At 46.5% G+C, this 21,165-nt stretch overlaps 1 protein-coding gene across 1 annotated transcript in view; it reads right to left on the reverse strand.

Moving 5' to 3' along the window:
* Positions 1-15,029: 15,029 nt before the first annotated feature.
* Positions 15,030-21,165, reverse strand: part of LOC129841066 (N-alpha-acetyltransferase 15, NatA auxiliary subunit-like) — a 58,254-nt gene continuing 52,118 nt past the window's right edge. Inside the window, exon 6 of the mRNA XM_055909176.1 lies at positions 15,030-15,949. The gene's annotated coding sequence lies outside the window, so the exon portion shown is untranslated. The remainder of the gene's footprint in view (positions 15,950-21,165) is intronic.

Below are 21,165 nucleotides of genomic sequence, written 5' to 3' on the forward strand. Positions count from 1 at the left end.
TTCTATCAGTCACAGTGGTCAGATAGTCTGCCACCGTGTACTGTCTGTTTAGGGCCAAATAGCATTTAAGTTCACTTTGACATTTTGTGGTTGTGTAGTTCTAGATACTGTGTGGGTTTATTATATTTCTAGTCAGTAAATATTTAATAATTTGGCCTCCCTTGAAAATATGTTTTATTAATTAATAGCCAATCAGCGTTGAGCTAAACTGAGTGAGCTCAGCTGTGATTGGTCCTGGCGCACCAAATAAAAGTGTAAAGGGAAGCCATGTTGGATTTGGCTTCAGACCAATCACATCACAAGCCAGACGTCATAATTGACAGAAAAAAAACATGAATGCATCTCATTGTATTGTTGTCCAGCTAGCTAAAATTGTCCCTTTCCTAAATTAGCCAAGGATTGAGATAGGGATTTGGACTTGTGGTTTTAATTTTCTCTCCTAGTCGAGTTCATAACTCAACTCTTTCCCATATCCCCTCCAGTCTAGTACGTAACTCACCTCTCTTCCTGACCCCCTCAAGTATTTCTACCCACCCCATTTAGCCATACCCTAGGTTTAGCTGTATTTCTACACACCCCATTTAGCCATGCCCTAGGTTTAGCTGTATTTATACACACCCCATTTAGCCATGCCCTAGGTTTAGCTGTATTTCTACACACCCCATTTAGCCATACCCTAGGTTTAGCTGTATTTCTACACACCCCATTTAGCCATGCCCTAGGTTTAGCTGTATTTATACACACCCCATTTAGCCATGCCCTAGGTTTAGCTGTATTTCTAAGATTTGGCATGGGTCCTCAGATCCTCAAAAGGTTCTACAGCTGCACCATCGAGAGCATCCTGACAGGTTGCAACACTCCCTGGTATGGCAACTGCTTGGCCTCCGACCGCAAGGCACGACAGAGGGTAGTGCCTATGACCCAGTACATCACTGGGGCCAAGCTTCCTTCCATCCAGGACCTATATACCAGGCGGTGTCAGAGGAAGGCCCTAAAAATGGTCAAAGACTCCAGTCACCCTAGTCATACTGTTCTCTCTGTTATGGCACGGCATGTGGTCCCCGTGCCCCAAGTCTAGGTTCAAGAGGCTTCTAAACATCTTCTACACCCAAGCCATAAAACTCCTGATAATCTAATCAAATGGCTTCCCAGACTATTTTCATTCCCCCCCCCCCCCCCCCCCCCCCGCACACTTCTATGCTGCTGCTACTCTCTGTTATTATCTATGCATAGTCATTTTAATAACTCCACCTACGTGTACATATTACCTCAATTACCTCAATTACCATATGTACCCCAGCACATTGACTCTGTACCAGTACCCCCTGTATATAGCCTCCACATTGACTCTGTACCGGTACCCCTGTATATAGCCTCCACATTGACTCTGTATCGGTACCCCTTTATATAGCCTCCACATTGACTCTGTACCGGTACCCCTGTATATAGCCTCCACATTGACTCTGTACCAGTACCCCTGTATATAGCCTCCACATTGACTCTGTACCAATACCCCTGTATATAGTCTCCACATTGACTCTGTACCAGTACCCCTGTATATAGTCTCCACATTGACTCTGTACCGGTACCCCCTGTATATAGCCTCCACATTGACTCTGTACCGGTACCCCCTGTATATAGCCTCCACATTGACTCTGTACCGGTACCCCCTGTATATATCCTCCACATTGACTCTGTACCAATACCCCCTGTATATAGCCTCCACATTGACTCTGTACCGGTACCCCCTGTATATAGTCTCCACATTGACTCTGTACCGGTACCCCCTGTATATAGCCTCCACATTGACTCTGTACCGGTACCCCTGTATATAGCCTCCACATTGACTCTGTACCGGTACCCCCTGTATATAGCCTCCACATTGACTCTGTACCGGTACCCCTGTATATAGCCTCCACATTGACTCTGTACCGGTACCCCCTGTATATAGCCTCCACATTGACACTGTACTGGTACCCCCTGTATATAGCCTCCACATTGACTCTGTACCGGTACCCCTGTATATAGCCTCCACATTGACTCTGTACTGGTACCCCTGTATATAGCCTCCACATTGACTCTGTACCGGTACCCCTGTATATAGCCTCCACATTGACTCTGTACTGGTACCCCCTGTATATAGTCTTCACATTGACTCTGTACCAGTACCCCTGTATATAGCCTCCACATTGACTCTGTACTGGTACCCCCTGTATATAGTCTTCACATTGACTCTGTACCGGTACCCCCCTGTATATAGCCTCCACATTGACTCTGTACCAATACCCCCTGTATATAGCCTCCACATTGACTCTCTACCAGTACCCCTGTATAAAGCCTCCACATTGACTCTGTACTGGTACCCCTGTATATAGCCTCCACATTGACTCTGTACTGGTACCCCCTGTATATAGTACTGGTACCCCCTGTATATAGCCTCCACATTGACTCTGTACCAGTACCCCCTGTCTATAGCCTCCACATTGACTCTGTACCAATACCCCCTGTATATAGCCTCTACATTGACTCTGTACTGGTACCCCCTGTATATAGTACTGGTACCCCCTGTATATAGTCTCCACATTGACTCTGTACCGGTACCCCCTGTATATAGCCTCCACATTGACTCTGTACTGGTACCCCCTGTATATAGTACTGGTACCCCCTGTATATAGCCTCCACATTGACTCTGTACCAGTACCCCCTGTCTATAGCCTCCACATTGACTCTGTACCAATACCCCCTGTATATAGCCTCTACATTGACTCTGTACTGGTACCCCCTGTATATAGTACTGGTACCCCCTGTATATAGCCTCCACATTGACTCTGTACCGGTACCCCTGTATATAGCCTCCACATTGACTCTGTACCGGTACCCCCTGTATATAGCCTCCACATTGACTCTGTACCGGTACCCCTGTATATAGCCTCCACATTGACTCTGTACCGGTACCCCCTGTATATAGCCTCCACATTGACACTGTACTGGTACCCCCTGTATATAGCCTCCACATTGACTCTGTACCGGTACCCCTGTATATAGCCTCCACATTGACTCTGTACTGGTACCCCTGTATATAGCCTCCACATTGACTCTGTACCGGTACCCCTGTATATAGCCTCCACATTGACTCTGTACTGGTACCCCCTGTATATAGTCTTCACATTGACTCTGTACCAGTACCCCTGTATATAGCCTCCACATTGACTCTCTACCAGTACCCCTGTATAAAGCCTCCACATTGACTCTGTACTGGTACCCCTGTATATAGCCTCCACATTGACTCTGTACTGGTACCCCCTGTATATAGTACTGGTACCCCCTGTATATAGCCTCCACATTGACTCTGTACCAGTACCCCCTGTCTATAGCCTCCACATTTACTCTGTACCAATACCCCCTGTATATAGCCTCTACATTGACTCTGTACTGGTACCCCCTGTATATAGTACTGGTACCCCCTGTATATAGTCTCCACATTGACTCTGTACCGGTACCCCCTGTATATAGCCTCCACATTGACTCTGTACTGGTACCCCCTGTATATAGTACTGGTACCCCCTGTATATAGCCTCCACATTGACTCTGTACCAGTACCCCCTGTCTATAGCCTCCACATTGACTCTGTACCAATACCCCCTGTATATAGCCTCTACATTGACTCTGTACTGGTACCCCCCTGTATATAGTACTGGTACCCCCTGTATATAGCCTCCACATTGACTCTGTACCGGTACCCCTGTATATAGCCTCCACATTGACTCTGTACCGGTACCCCCTGTATATAGCCTCCACATTGACTCTGTACCGGTACCCCTGTATATAGCCTCCACATTGACTCTGTACCGGTACCCCCTGTATATAGCCTCCACATTGACACTGTACTGGTACCCCCTGTATATAGCCTCCACATTGACTCTGTACCGGTACCCCTGTATATAGCCTCCACATTGACTCTGTACTGGTACCCCTGTATATAGCCTCCACATTGACTCTGTACCGGTACCCCTGTATATAGCCTCCACATTGACTCTGTACTGGTACCCCCTGTATATAGTCTTCACATTGACTCTGTACCAGTACCCCTGTATATAGCCTCCACATTGACTCTGTACTGGTACCCCCTGTATATAGTCTTCACATTGACTCTGTACCGGTACCCCCTGTATATAGCCTCCACATTGACTCTGTACCAATACCCCCTGTATATAGCCTCCACATTGACTCTCTACCAGTACCCCTGTATAAAGCCTCCACATTGACTCTGTACTGGTACCCCTGTATATAGCCTCCACATTGACTCTGTACTGGTACCCCCTGTATATAGTACTGGTACCCCCTGTATATAGCCTCCACATTGACTCTGTACCAGTACCCCCTGTCTATAGCCTCCACATTGACTCTGTACCAATACCCCCTGTATATAGCCTCCACATTGACTCTGTACTGGTACCCCCTGTATATAGTACTGGTACCCCCTGTATATAGTCTCCACATTGACTCTGTACCGGTACCCCCTGTATATAGCCTCCACATTGACTCTGTACTGGTACCCCCTGTATATAGTACTGGTACCCCCTGTATATAGCCTCCACATTGACTCTGTACCAGTACCCCCTGTCTATAGCCTCCACATTGACTCTGTACCAATACCCCCTGTATATAGCCTCTACATTGACTCTGTACTGGTACCCCCTGTATATAGTACTGGTACCCCCTGTATATAGCCTCCACATTGACTCTGTACCGGTACCCCTGTATATAGCCTCCACATTGACTCTGTACCGGTACCCCCTGTATATAGCCTCCACATTGACTCTGTACCGGTACCCCTGTATATAGCCTCCACATTGACTCTGTACCGGTACCCCCTGTATATAGCCTCCACATTGACACTGTACTGGTACCCCCTGTATATAGCCTCCACATTGACTCTGTACCGGTACCCCTGTATATAGCCTCCACATTGACTCTGTACTGGTACCCCTGTATATAGCCTCCACATTGACTCTGTACCGGTACCCCTGTATATAGCCTCCACATTGACTCTGTACTGGTACCCCCTGTATATAGTCTTCACATTGACTCTGTACCAGTACCCCTGTATATAGCCTCCACATTGACTCTGTACTGGTACCCCCTGTATATAGTCTTCACATTGACTCTGTACCGGTACCCCCTGTATATAGCCTCCACATTGACTCTGTACCAATACCCCCTGTATATAGCCTCCACATTGACTCTCTACCAGTACCCCTGTATAAAGCCTCCACATTGACTCTGTACTGGTACCCCTGTATATAGCCTCCACATTGACTCTGTACTGGTACCCCTGTATATAGTCTCCACATTGACTCTGTACCGGTACCCCCTGTATATAGCCTCCACATTGACTCTGTACTGGTACCCCCTGTATATAGTACTGGTACCCCCTGTATATAGCCTCCACATTGACTCTGTACCAGTACCCCCTGTCTATAGCCTCCACATTGACTCTGTACCAATACCCCCTGTATATAGCCTCTACATTGACTCTGTACTGGTACCCCCTGTATATAGTACTGGTACCCCCTGTATATAGCCTCCACATTGACTCTGTACTGGTACCCCCTGTATATAGTACTGGTACCCCCTGTATACAGCCTCCACATTAACTCTGTACCAGTACCCCCTGTATATAGCCTCCACATTGACTCTGTACCAGTACCCCCTGTATATAGCCTCCACATTGACTCTGTACCGGTACCCCCTGTATATAGCCTCCACATTGACTCTGTACCGGTACCCCTGTATATAGCCTCCACATTGACTCTGTACCAGTACCCCCTGTATATAGCCTCCACATTGACTCTGTACCAGTACCTCCTGTATATAGCCTCCACATTGACTCTGTACTGGTACCCCCTGTATATAGCCTCCACATTGACTCTGTACCAGTACCCCCTGTATATAGTACTGGTACCCCCTGTATACAGCCTCCACATTAACTCTGTACCAGTACCCCCTGTATATAGCCTCCACATTGACTCTGTACCAGTACCCCCTGTATATAGCCTCCACATTGACTCTGTACCGGTACCCCCTGTATATAGCCTCCACATTGACTCTGTACCGGTACCCCTGTATATAGCCTCCACATTGACTCTGTACCAGTACCCCCTGTATATAGCCTCCACATTGACTCTGTACCAGTAACCCCTGTATATAGCCTCCACATTGACTCTGTACTGGTACCCCCTGTATATAGTCTTCACATTGACTCTGTACCAGTACCCCTGTATATAGCCTCCACATTGACTCTGTACTGGTACCCCCTGTATATAGTCTTCACATTGACTCTGTACCGGTACCCCCTGTATATAGCCTCCACATTGACTCTGTACCAATACCCCCTGTATATAGCCTCCACATTGACTCTCTACCAGTACCCCTGTATAAAGCCTCCACATTGACTCTGTACTGGTACCCCTGTATATAGCCTCCACATTGACTCTGTACTGGTACCCCTGTATATAGTCTCCACATTGACTCTGTACCGGTACCCCCTGTATATAGCCTCCACATTGACTCTGTACTGGTACCCCCTGTATATAGTACTGGTACCCCCTGTATATAGCCTCCACATTGACTCTGTACCAGTACCCCCTGTCTATAGCCTCCACATTGACTCTGTACCAATACCCCCTGTATATAGCCTCTACATTGACTCTGTACTGGTACCCCCTGTATATAGTACTGGTACCCCCTGTATATAGCCTCCACATTGACTCTGTACTGGTACCCCCTGTATATAGTACTGGTACCCCCTGTATACAGCCTCCACATTAACTCTGTACCAGTACCCCCTGTATATAGCCTCCACATTGACTCTGTACCAGTACCCCCTGTATATAGCCTCCACATTGACTCTGTACCAGTACCCCCTGTATATAGCCTCCACATTGACTCTGTACCGGTACCCCTGTATATAGCCTCCACATTGACTCTGTACCAGTACCCCCTGTATATAGCCTCCACATTGACTCTGTACCAGTACCTCCTGTATATAGCCTCCACATTGACTCTGTACTGGTACCCCCTGTATATAGCCTCCACATTGACTCTGTACCAGTACCCCCTGTATATAGTACTGGTACCCCCTGTATACAGCCTCCACATTAACTCTGTACCAGTACCCCCTGTATATAGCCTCCACATTGACTCTGTACCAGTACCCCCTGTATATAGCCTCCACATTGACTCTGTACCGGTACCCCCTGTATATAGCCTCCACATTGACTCTGTACCGGTACCCCTGTATATAGCCTCCACATTGACTCTGTACCAGTACCCCCTGTATATAGCCTCCACATTGACTCTGTACCAGTACCTCCTGTATATAGCCTCCACATTGACTCTGTACTGGTACCCCCTGTATATAGCCTCCACATTGACTCTGTACCAGTACCCCCTGTATATAGTACTGGTACCCCCTGTATATAGCCTCCACATTGACTCTGTACCAGTACCCCCTGTATATAGTACTGGTACCCCTGTATTCAACCTCGCTATTGTTATTTTACTGCTGCTCTTTAATTACTTGTTACTTTTATCTCTCTTTTTTTCTTTTTTTCTTAAAACTGCCTTGTTGGTTAAGGGTTTTTAAGTCAGCATTTCACTGTTGTATTCGGTGCATGTGACAAATAAAATATGACTTGATATAAACTAATCTGCTAAGAGAGGTTCACCTTTCCATGGAAGAGGAATGTATGTATACGTGGGTGTTGTTGCACCATACCAACGATAAGCCTGTCTTCCCATCACATCATGAAAGGTCATGTTGATGTTCATTTAACCTCTGTCTCTCTCTTCCCCTGACTCCTCCCTTTCTCCTTTGTCTCTCTCTTCCTCTGACTCCTCCCTTTCTCCTCTGTCTCTCTCTTCCTCTGACTCCTCCCTTTCTCCTCTGTCTCTCTCTTCCTCTGACTCCTCCCTTTCTCCTCTGTCTCTCTCTTCCTCTGACTCCTCCCTTTCTCCTCTGTCTCTCTCTTCCTCTGACTCCTCCCTTTCTCCTCTGTCTCTCTCTTCCTCTGACTCCTCCCTTTCTCCTCTGTCTCTCTCTTCCTCTGACTCCTCCCTTTCTCCTCTGTCTCTCTCTTCCTCTGACTCCTCCCTTTCGCCTCTGTCTCTCTCTTCCTCTGACTCCTCCCTTTCTCTTCTGTCTCTATCTTCCTCTGACTCCTCCCTTTCTCCTCTGTCTCTCTCTTCCTCTGACTCCTCCCTTTCTCTTCTGTCTCTATCTTCCTCTGACTCCTCCCTGTCTCCTGTCTCTCTCTTCTTCTGACTCCTCCCTTTCTCCTCTGTCTCTCTCTTCCTCTGACTCCTCTTTCTCCTCTGTCTCTCTCTTCCTCTGACTCCTCCCTTTCTCCTCTGTCTCTCTCTTCCTCTGACTCCTCCCTTTCTCCTCTGTCTCTCTCTTCCTCTGACTCCTCCCTTTCTCCTCTGTCTCTCTCTTCCTCTGACTCCTCCCTTTCTCCTCTGTCTCTCTCTTCCTCTGACTCCTCTTTCTCCTCTGTCTCTCTCTTCCTCTGACTCCTCCCTTTCTCCTCTCTCTCTCTCTTTCTCCTCTGTCTCTCTCTTTCTCCTCAGATCTCCAGGCTCAAAGCGTCAGTCCACCAGGTAGGTAGAGTATAAATCTACAGTGATTATAGCAGTTCAATATTAGTCAACTTTATTATCCCACATGGAGAAATTCATGTGTCCATACAAACCATTCTAAACCCCAATAACAAGTAGTGTTTTATGGAACTACTAATACTTGTCAACCACAAAGCATTACTGCTGTTAGAATAACAGAATCACTGTCATCATCTGTCCTCACCACTGTGTTTTCCTCTCTGCTGTTTACAGCTAAATACTCAGTCAGACTGGTGAATGGGACCACTTCCTGTTCTGGGACAGTGGAAGTCTTCTACAGAGGAGAGTGGTTGGTTCTATGTTCTTATTGGTGGAGCATGAGAGATACTAAGGTTGTGTATAGACAGCTGGACTGTGGGAATCCTGTAGCTGCATCTAGAGGACGTCTGATTGAAGATGGAAGAGGAGTCACACTATATAGCAGATGCAGGGGAGATGAGTCTACTATTAGACAGTGTGACATCATAGAAGTAATACGTGGTGTCTGTGATGGTGGATATTATCATCATGTGACCTGTTCAGGTAAGAGACTGGTCATATTGAGAGATTTATTTGTACATTATACAATATTACCATGTATCATGTTTTATGTGTTTTTATTTCATTTAAAAAGAGGGAGAGATGTCAGATGTATTTAAACATTATATTTGTGTTTGTCATATTGGTTTATGGGAGATGTTCATGGGCAGATCATTGCAGTTCAGATGGTACTGAAGTGAAGCTGCCTGATGGATGTCCAGCTGTTTATTTTCTATAAAGTGAAGTGAACTTATTCCTGTCTCCTGCCTGCATTATTCCCAACCCGATCCTGAGTGACTAAGAACCCATTTCTACCTCTTACAGTATCAAACATAGCAAAATACAATCTTTTATCCAACATATTTGTGTTTAGTCCTTGACAGTGTCATCAACAAAACTGAATGAATGTTCAACCAACTCTTTTCCTCCAGAGTCTGTGCGGCTTGTGGATGGAGCTGGTCTCTGCTCTGGGAGAGTGGAGGTGAAGTCCAATCAGTCCTGGGCCTCAGTGTGTGAAGCTGACTTTGACCGGCAGGATGCAGAGGTAGTCTGTGGGGAGCTTGGCTGTGGGGCTCCTGCAGCTCTACAGGGGGGGCTCTATGGAGGAGGTGAGGGTCAGACCTGGGATAAAGAGTTCCAGTGTAAAGGCAATGAGTCCCTTCTCCTGGACTGTGACACCTCAGACAGAAAACACAACACCTGCCTACCTGGTAATGCTGTTGGACTCACCTGCTCAGGTAAGAAACAGTTTGTCACTCAATCAACATTGTTTCTCACCTGGAGTGAAGAATATGAGAGACAATATAGGTGTGTTTTAGTGAGAAAATAGTAAGATTACTGTCTCTCTCTTTTCTTTTCTCAGAGCCTGATGATGTGAGGCTGGTGGGAGGAGGCAGTCGCTGTGCTGGTGGAGTGGAGTGGTACGACCAGGGAGAGTGGAGGATTGTGGGAACTGCTGACAGGGACCAGAAGGATGTAGCTGCAGTAGTGTGTAGACAGATGGGTTGTGGCTCCACTGTTTCAGTACCACCTAGAAACACCACTAGAGGGTTTGGATTCATCTGTTCCGGGTCTGAGTCTTCACTGAGGGAATGTAGGAGAATGTATGATCTCCGTCCTGGACTCACAGTGATCTGCTCAGGTAATAACAAGATACACTATATGGCCAAATATATGACATATGTGGACATATGTGGATTCGGCTATTTCAGCCACACCCATTGCTGACAGGTGTTTAAAATTGAGTACACAGCCGAGCAATCTCCATAGACAAACAATACCAGTAGAATGGAATTACTGAAGATCTCAGTGACTTTCAACGTGGCACGTCTAGGAGCAACAACGGCTCAGCCGTGAAGTGGTAGACAACACAAGCTCACAGAACGGACCGCCGAGTGTTGAACCACATAGAGCGTAAAAATAATCCTCTGTTGTAAAACTCACTGCTGAGTTCCACATACTTTTGTCCATGTATTATATCTCCTTCCTGGACTCACAGTGATCTGCTCAGGAAATATCAACATATTATAATTATATTCAACTGATTTCCTTCATACAACTTCCTCTGCACCTCTCATGATGACTGTTTAGCTTGTCAGTCTGCTTTACTAAATAGATCACTCAGTCAAGTAGGAATCAAATACAAGTTAAATATCCCAGAATGCTTTTGTATTTGAGTGTCATCTCAGTGAACGTCTCTACTCACTACCACTGTCACATGTCATGTTATTGTCATATCTAAATGAGGAAAGTAGTTGAGGAGCTACGTTTTCTTTTTCTCTCCTCTTGTTCCAGATGTCCTGCTTAAGCCTGATATCAACATATGTTGTCTCAGTGACTGTAGGCCCACTACTCATGTTGCCCTGTGAGGGAGGGTGGCTAGCACTGTTACATGCTGATGTTATTGTCATATCTATAGGAAACTAGTTGAAAAGGTATTTCTTCTTCTCTTTTATTGTTACAGATCTCCTGGTCCAGCCTGATATCTCCCTGACTGACTCCATGGGAGGGGTCTCCAGGGGCCACCAGGGGCCCGAGATGTTCAGGGGCTACAGCTTCACCATCACCTGCTCTTCTCAGCCACAGTACCCAGGAGGCTCCTTCCTCCTCACGTTCACCGGCTCCAACAGAACCCAGACCCAGCCAGCTGTCAATCACTCTGCTGCCTTCCTCTTCCCTGCTGCAGATGACTCCCACCAAGGGAACTACAGCTGTGTTTATGACAATTATGTTTTCTCTCATAACTTCTCCTCTGAGAGTGAGCTCCTCTCCCTCACCATCACAGGTAACTGAACATGAACCAGACTTATAACTTTGTCATTGACAGATTTCCCACAGATCTATGTGATGATGATCAGTCCCCTCATCAAAGGTGTTTCTGTTTGCAGCCTCTCCTCTGCCAGCCTTCATCATCAGACACGTTGTAGTGCTGCTGCTCCTACTGACAGCCATCACCACCTCCTACCTGTACTACAAGGTAAAGACATTTACTCAGACGTTACAAGTCATTTAAACTAGAGGGAGAGGGTGAGGAGGAGAGGGAGGGAGAGAGTGAGGGGTAGAGGGAGGGAGAGGGTGAGGAGGAGAGGGAGGGAGAGAGAATGGAGGTACTAGAGAGTAAATGTCTGACTGTTGGTGCTGTGTCTCCCTAGCCCACCAGGAGGCAGAAGAGAGTGAACAGGGTGAGCAGCATGGATCTTGATGTCAATGCCATGGAGATGGTCTCTCTGAGCTCCAGAGCTGAAGCTGGACCGGGAGAGGAGAGAGCAGCCCAGGGGACGGAGTAGGAGTAGAATGAAGCTGACCCTACATGCTGATCTTAGGTCAGTTTTGTGTTTTAAATCGATGGTCAGCAGTGGACTGGTGTTTAAAATGTGGTGACAAACCTGAAGTGGTTCTAATTTTAATAACAAGTTCAGAATTAGTTTATCTTTCTAGAACCTTGGAAGAAATCTAAAAGGAGTGACTGCAACCACCATTATTCCTTTTAGTTTGGTTTTTACCCCCAGGGTAACATGGGGTTTTGGGTAACATGGGGTTCTGGGTAACATGGGGTTTTGGGTAACATGGGGTTTTGGGTAACATGGGGTTTTGGGTAACATGGGGTTTTGGGTAACATGGGGTTTTGGGTACCATGGGGTTTTGGGTAACATGGGGTTTTGGGTACCATGGGGTTTGGGGTACCATGGGGTTTGGGGTACCATGGGGTTTGGGGTAACATGGGGTTTTGAGTAACATGGGGTTTTGGGTAACATGGGGTTTTGGGTAACATGGAGCTTGGGTAACATGGAGCTTGGGTAACATGGAGCTTGGGTAACATGGAGCTTGGGTAACATGGGGTTTTGGTAACATGGGGTTTTGGGTAACATGGGGTTTGGGTAATGTGGTGTTTTGGTAACATGGGGTTGGGTAACATGGGGTTTTGGGTAACATGGGGTTTGGGTAACATGGGGTTTTGGGTAACATGGGGTTTTGGTAATGTGGTGTTTTGGGTAACATGGCGTTTTGGTAACATGGGGTTTTGGTAACATGGGGTTTTGGGTAACATGGGGTTTTGGGTAACATGGGGTTTTGGGTGACATGGGGTTTTGGGTGACATGGGGTTTTGGGTAACATGGGGTTTGGGTGACATGGGGGTTTGGGTAACATTCCCTTACAGCCAATACAATGAGCCAGTCCTCCTATAGCTCCTCCTACCAGCCTCCACTGCATTCTATACATTCATTTATTGTAGTTTTTGCTTTCGTCTTCATGTCTTTATATTGTTTAGTGTAGCCTACTGTTAGATTCTTTACCTTGTAAGTGTCTCCATTATTAGTCCATGTATTATTATAATCATCTGTTCATTCTTTGTGTTTTTAAACACTTTAATAAAAGGTGACATATTTTTCACAAGTCAATTTGGTTTGTTTTCTTTTAGATGTTTAAATCTCTCATGATGTTGATATTGATTAGGGTTATTGATTATGGTGTTGATATTGATTAGGGTTATTGTCATGATGTTGATATTGATTATGGTGTTGATATTGATTAGGGTTATTGTCATGATGTTGATATTGATTAGGGTTATTGTCATGATGTTGATATTGATTAGGGTTATTGTCATGATGTTGATATTGATTAGGGTTATTGTCATGATGTTGATATTGATTAGGGTTATTGATTATGGTGTTGATATTGATTAGGGATATTGTCATGATGTTGATATTGATTAGGGTTATTGTCATGATGTTGATATTGATTAGGGTTATTGATTATGGTGTTGATATTGATTAGGGTTATTGATTATGGTGTTGATATTGATTAGGGTTATTGTCATGATGTTGATATTGATTATGGTGTTGATATTGATTAGGGTTATTGTCATGATGTTGATATTGATTAGGGTTATTGTCATGATGTTGATATTGATTAGGGTTATTGTCATGATGTTGATATTGATTAGGGTTATTGATTATGGTGTTGATATTGATTAGGGTTATTGATTATGGTGTTGATATTGATTAGGGTTATTGTCATGATGTTGATATTGATTAGGGTTATTGATTATGATGTTGATATTGATTAGGGTTATTGTCATGATGTTGATATTGATTATGATGTTGATTATTGTCATGATGTTGATATTGATTAGGGTTATTGTCATGATGTTGATATTGATTATGATGTTGATTATTGTCATGATGTTGATATTGATTATGATGTTGATTATTGTCATGATGTTGATATTGATTAGGGTTATTGTCATGATGTTGATATTGATTATGATGTTGATTATTGTCATGATGTTGATATTGATTATGATGTTGATTATTGTCATGATGTTGATATTGATTGATGCAGATTATTGTCATGATGTTGTGCCTTCAGGAAATATTCACACCCCTTTACTTACAAAATGGGATAAAAATTGATTTGTCATTTTTTTTGTCAACGATCTACACAAAATACTCAACCCCGAGTCAATACGTGTTTGGATCACATTTGTCAGCGATTACAGCTGTGAGTCCGTCTGGGTAAGTCTAGAAGAGCTTTCCACACCTGGATTGTGCAACATTTGCCCATTATTAACAACATTTAACCCAAACTCTTCAAACTCTATCTAATTAGTTATTGATCATTACTAGACAACCCTTTTCAGGTCTTGCCATAGATTTTCGAGCAGATTTAAGTCAAAACTGTAACTCGGCCACTCAGGAACATTCACTGTTTTCTTGGTAAGCACCTTGTGTAGATTTGTCCTTGTGTTTTAGGTTATTGTCCTGCCGAAAGTTGAATTCGTAACCCAGTGTTGGTGGAAAGCAGACTGAACCATGTTTCCGTCTAGGATTTTGCCTGTGCTTTGCTCTAATCCGTGAATGTTTTTATCCTGAAGAACTCCCCAGTCCTTAACGATTACAAGCATACCCATAACATGATGCAGCCGCCACCACCGGGGGGGGAGGGTGCAACTCAATATTAGGAAGGTTTACTTAATGTTTCCTACACTGTATTTTTCACAATTCATTATAGTTGGTGGGGTTTATTTTCTAGTTTAGTTTCTCTCATGATGTTGATTATAAATGTTATGATATTGATTATGATGTAGATTATTGTTATGATGTTGTTAGTAGTATATAGATAATGATGTTATTGATTATAAATGTTATGATATTGATTATTGATTATGATGTAGATTATTGTTATGATGTTGTTAGTAGTATATAGATAATGATGTTATTCTCTTATGATCTGTGTGTTACACAGGAAGTACTCCGTGCAGGTCTGATATACAATAGATTATGTGTGTATGCTGTATGCATATGAAATAATTAAATCATACAACCAACCAATTAGTCAATAAGTTAAGTAATTAAATGTTGTATTTAGAGTGGCAAAGGTCTGGTACTTTGCCCAAAATGCTGAATTGTTGCACAAAAACACCTCTTGGGTGTTGTGACAACATGGATTCTTATTAAAGTAGAGGACAACATGTTTCTTGCTGATCATTTAGGAGTTTGAGTGAGTCAGGAGAAGGTCTGACCAACACAGGAGAAAGAACCAGAATACACGGAGAAAACACAAAGTAACGGAGAACACAGGAGAAAGAACCAGAATACACGGAGAACACAAAGTAACGGAGAACACAGTTCTCCATCTCCTCTCAGAAAAAATACCAAGTGTTGTTGTTCATGACATAAATAGTTTCATCTCATCTGCCTGTTGGTTGTGTTTTTAATAAACTCTTTGATAACAGTTGATGATAGTGTTTGTTGATGTTGTATTTTCAGTTAGAGTCCGTCAGCAAGATGAAAAAATACAATTCCCATTTCATTCACTTCCTATTTCATTCCCCTCTTCTTCCTTCTCCTCTTCCTCCTCCACACACAGTCCTAGTTTGCCACGTCGGAGACAGATGAACCGAACTGCGCCAAAGCCCAAGCAAAGGAGAAACAAACCCTCTGTCTCCTCCACTTCAACGTTTCAACAGGTGCTACAAAATGGCGTCCAGTCGACTTGGTGTCCCCCAAGGCTCGGTGCTTGGCACGTAAGGTTTCTCCAACCGTAGCGCAGCTCACATGTCATTGGCCAGCTCCTCGGTCTCTGTGGAGACGTCGCCATTGGCGATCTTGGTGTTCTCCTCGTACCCCACGGGCATGAAGGCTAGCGCGTACGGGAAGAGCCTGTGACACTCCGCACGGTAAGACTCCGCCCGCTCCTTTGACTCACCCAATCCTCCATTCCGAAGCGCCTCTAGTACCTCTGTGCAGATCTGATAGGAGGATGGGGAGCGAGAAAGGCATTATAGGTCAATTATGGAATCAATGTTTTAGTTATCGTTTCTGCATTTCTATTCTGCTGTTTTTATTGAAAAAGTCCGAAAATGGAATAACAAACAATGTCATCAAAAAAAGGATTCACAACAGAAAAACTCTGCCTTGTTAAACAGGACATGAAAACGTCTGGTTGTTCGCCAGCAACGTAGCAACCCAACCAACTAGACGACAGCAACGTAACAACCCACTAGACGACAGCAACGTAACAACCCAACCCACTAGACGACAGCAACGTAACAACCCACTAGACGACAGCAACGTAGCAACCCAACCCACTAGACGACAGTAACGTAACAACCCGACCCACTAGACGACAGCAACGTAACAACCCACTAGACGACAGCAACGTAACGACCCACTAGACGACAGCAACATAACAACCCACTAGACGACAGCAACGTAACAACCCACTAGACGACAGCAACATAACAACCCACTAGACGACAGCAACGTAACGACCCACTAGACGACAGCAACATAACAACCCACTAGACGACAGCAACGTAGCAACCCACTAGACGACAGCAACGTAACAACCCACTAGACGACAGCAACGTAACAACCCACTAGACGACAGCAACGTAACAACCGACCCACTAGACGACAGCAACGTAACAACCCACTAGACGACAGCAACGTAACAACCCACTAGACGACAGCAACGTAGCAACCCACTAGACGACAGCAACGTAACAACCCACTAGACGACAGCAACGTAACAACCCACTAGACGACAGCAACGTAACAACCCACTAGACGACAGCAACGTAGCAACCCACTAGACGACAGCAACGTAACAACCCACTAGACGACAGCAACGTAACAACCCACTAGACGACAGCAACGTAACAACCCACTAGACGACAGCAACGTAGCAACCCACTAGACGACAGCAACGTAACAACCCGACCCACTAGACGACAGCAACGTAACAACCCACTAGACGACAGCAACGTAACAACCCAACCCACTAGACGACAGCAACGTAACAACCCGACCCACTAGACGACAGCAACGTAGCAACCCAACCAACTAGACGACAGCAACGTAACAACCCAACCCACTAGACGACAGCAACGTAGCAACCCACTAGACGACAGCAACGTAACAACCCACTAGACGACAGCAACGTAACAACCCGACCCACTAGACGACAGCAACGTAGCAACCCACTAGACGACAGCAACGTAACAACCCACTAGACGACAGCAACGTAGCAACCCAACCCACTAGACGACAGCAACGTAGCAACCCAACCCACTAGACGACAGCAACGTAACAACCCACTAGACGACAGCAACGTAGCAACCCACTAGACAACAGCAACATAACAACCCACTAGACGACAGCAACGTAGCAACCCACTAGACGACAGCAACGTAGCAACCCGACCCACTAGACGACAGCAACGTAACAACCCACTAGACGACAGCAACGTAACAACCCACTAGACGACAGCAACGTAACAACCCAACCCACTAGACGACAGCAACGTAACAACCCACTAGACGACAGCAACGTAACAACCCGACCCACTAGACGACAGCAACGTAACAACCCGACCCACTAGACGACAGCAACGTAGCAACCCAACCAACTAGACGACAGCAACGTAACAACCCAACCCACTAGACGACAGCAACGTAGCAACCCGACCCACTAGACGACAGCAACGTAGCAACCCGACCCACTAGACGACAGCAACGTAGCAACCCACTAGACGACAGCAACGTAGCAACCCAACCCACTAGACGACAGCAACGTAACAACCCACTAGACGACAGCAACGTAGCAACCCAACCCACTAGACGACAGCAACGTAGCAACCCAACCCACTAGACGACAGCAACGTAACAACCCACTAGACGACAGCAACGTAGCAACCCACTAGACAACAGCAACATAACAACCCACTAGACGACAGCAACGTAGCAACCCACTAGACGACAGCAACGTAGCAACCCGACCCACTAGACGACAGCAACGTAACAACCCACTAGACGACAGCAACGTAACAACCCACTAGACGACAGCAACGTAACAACCCAACCCACTAGACGACAGCAACGTAACAACCCACTAGACGACAGCAACGTAACAACCCACTAGACGACAGCAACGTAACAACCCGACCCACTAGACGACAGCAACGTAACAACCCGACCCACTAGACGACAGCAACGTAGCAACCCACTAGACGACAGCAACGTAACAACCCAACCCACTAGACGACAGCAACGTAACAACCCACTAGACGACAGCAACGTAGCAACCCGACCCACTAGACGACAGCAACGTAACAACCCACTAGACGACAGCAACGTAACAACCCGACCCACTAGACGACAGCAACGTAGCAACCCAACCAACTAGACGACAGCAACGTAGCAACCCGACCCACTAGACGACAGCAACGTAGCAACCCGACCCACTAGACGACAGCAACGTAGCAACCCGACCCACTAGACGACAGCAACGTAGCAACCCGACCCACCAGACGACAGCAACGTAACGACCCACTAGACGACAGCAACGTAACGACCCACTAGACGACAGCAACGTAACAACCCACTAGACGACAGCAACGTAACAACCCGACCCACTAGACGACAGCAACGTAACAACCCGACCCACTAGACGACAGCAACGTAACAACCCACTAGACGACAGCAACGTAGCAACCCGACCCACTAGACGACAGCAACATAACAACCCACTAGACGACAGCAACGTAACAACCCAACCCACTAGACGACAGCAACGTAACAACCCACTAGACGACAGCAACGTAACAACCCACTAGACGACAGCAACGTAACAACCCACTAGACGACAGCAACGTAACAACCCACTAGACGACAGCAACGTAACAACCCACTAGACGACAGCAACGTAACAACCCACTAGACGACAGCAACGTAACAACCCGACCCACTAGACGACAGCAACCCAACCCACTAGACGACAGCAACGTAGCAACCCGACCCACTAGACGACAGCAACGTAGCAACCCGACCCACTAGACGACAGCAACGTAACAACCCACTAGACGACAGCAACGTAACAACCCACTAGACGACAGCAACGTAACAACCCACTAGACGACAGCAACGTAACAACCCGACCCACTAGACGACAGCAACGTAACAACCCGACCCACTAGACGACAGCAACGTAACAACCCACTAGACGACAGCAACGTATTAACCCACTAGACGACAGCAACGTAACAACCCGACCCACTAGACGACAGCAACGTAACAACCCACTAGACGACAGCAACGTAGCAACCCACTAGACGACAGCAACGTAACAACCCGACCCACTAGACGACAGCAACGTAACAACCCACTAGACGACAGCAACGTAACAACCCACTAGACGACAGCAACGTAACAACCCGACCCACTAGACGACAGCAACGTAACAACCCACTAGACGACAGCAACGTAACAACCCGACCCACTAGACGACAGCAACGTAGCAACCCACTAGACGACAGCAACGTAGCAACCCACTAGACGACAGCAACGTAACAACCCACTAGACGACAGCAACGTAACAACCCGACCCACTAGACGACAGCAACGTAACAACCCACTAGACGACAGCAACGTAACAACCCGACCCACTAGACAGCAACGTAACAACCCACTAGACGACAGCAACGTAACAACCCAACCCACTAGACGACAGCAACGTAACAACCCACTAGACGACAGCAACGTAACAACCCACTAGACGACAGCAACGTAACGACCCAACCCACTAGACGACAGCAACGTAACGACCCACTAGACGACAGCAACGTAACAACCCACTAGACGACAGCAACGTAACAACCCAACCCACTAGACGACAGCAACGTAACGACCCAACCCACTAGACGACAGCAACGTAACAACCCGACCCACTAGACGACAGCAACGTAACGACCCAACCCACTAGACGACAGCAACGTAACGACCCACTAGACGACAGCAACGTAACGACCCACTAGACGACAGCATTGTAACAACCCAACCCACTAGACGACAGCAACGTAACGACCCAACCCACTAGACGACAGCAACGTAACAACCCACTAGACGACAGCAACGTAACGACCTGACCCACTAGACGACAGCAACGTAACGACCCACTAGACGACAGCAACGTAACAACCCAACCCACTAGACGACAGCAACGTAGCAACCCGACCCACTAGACGACAGCAACGTAGCAACCCGACCCACTAGACGACAGCAACGTAGCAACCCGACCCACCAGACGACAGCAACGTAACAACCCGACCCACTAGACGACAGCAACGTAACAACCCACTAGACGACAGCAACGTAACAACCCAACCCACTAGACGACAGCAACGTAACAACCCACTAGACGACAGCAACGTAACAACCCACTAGACGACAGCAACGTAACAACCCACTAGACGACAGCAACGTAACAACCCACTAGACGACAGCAACGTAACAACCCACTAGACGACAGCAACGTAACAACCCGACCCACTAGACGACAGCAACCCAACCCACTAGACGACAGCAACGTAGCAACCCGACCCACTAGACGACAGCAACGTAGCAACCCGACCCACTAGACGACAGCAACGTAACAACCCACTAGACGACAGCAACGTAACAACCCGACCCACTAGACGACAGCAACGTAACAACCCACTAGACGACAGCAACATAACAACCCGACCCACTAGACGACAGCAACGTAACAACCCACTAGACGACAGCAACGTAACAACCCAACCCACTAGACGACAGCAACGTAACAACCCACTAGACGACAGCAACGTAGCAACCCACTAGACGACAGCAACGTAACAACCCGACCCACTAGACGACAGCAACGTAACAACCCACTAGACGACAGCAACGTAGCAACCCGACCCACTAGACGACAGCAACGTAGCAACCCGACCCACTAGACGACAGCAACGTAACAACCCGACCCACTAGACGACAGCAACGTAACAACCCGACCCACTAGACGACAGCAACGTAACAACCCACTAGACGACAGCAACGTAACGACCCACTAGACGACAGCAACGTAACAACCCAACCCACTAGACGACAGCAACGTAACAACCCACTAGACGACAGCAACGTAACAACCCGACCCACTAGACGAC

This window comes from Salvelinus fontinalis, chromosome 42, assembly GCF_029448725.1.
Source record: "Salvelinus fontinalis isolate EN_2023a chromosome 42, ASM2944872v1, whole genome shotgun sequence".
Taxonomy (NCBI): domain Eukaryota; kingdom Metazoa; phylum Chordata; class Actinopteri; order Salmoniformes; family Salmonidae; genus Salvelinus; species Salvelinus fontinalis.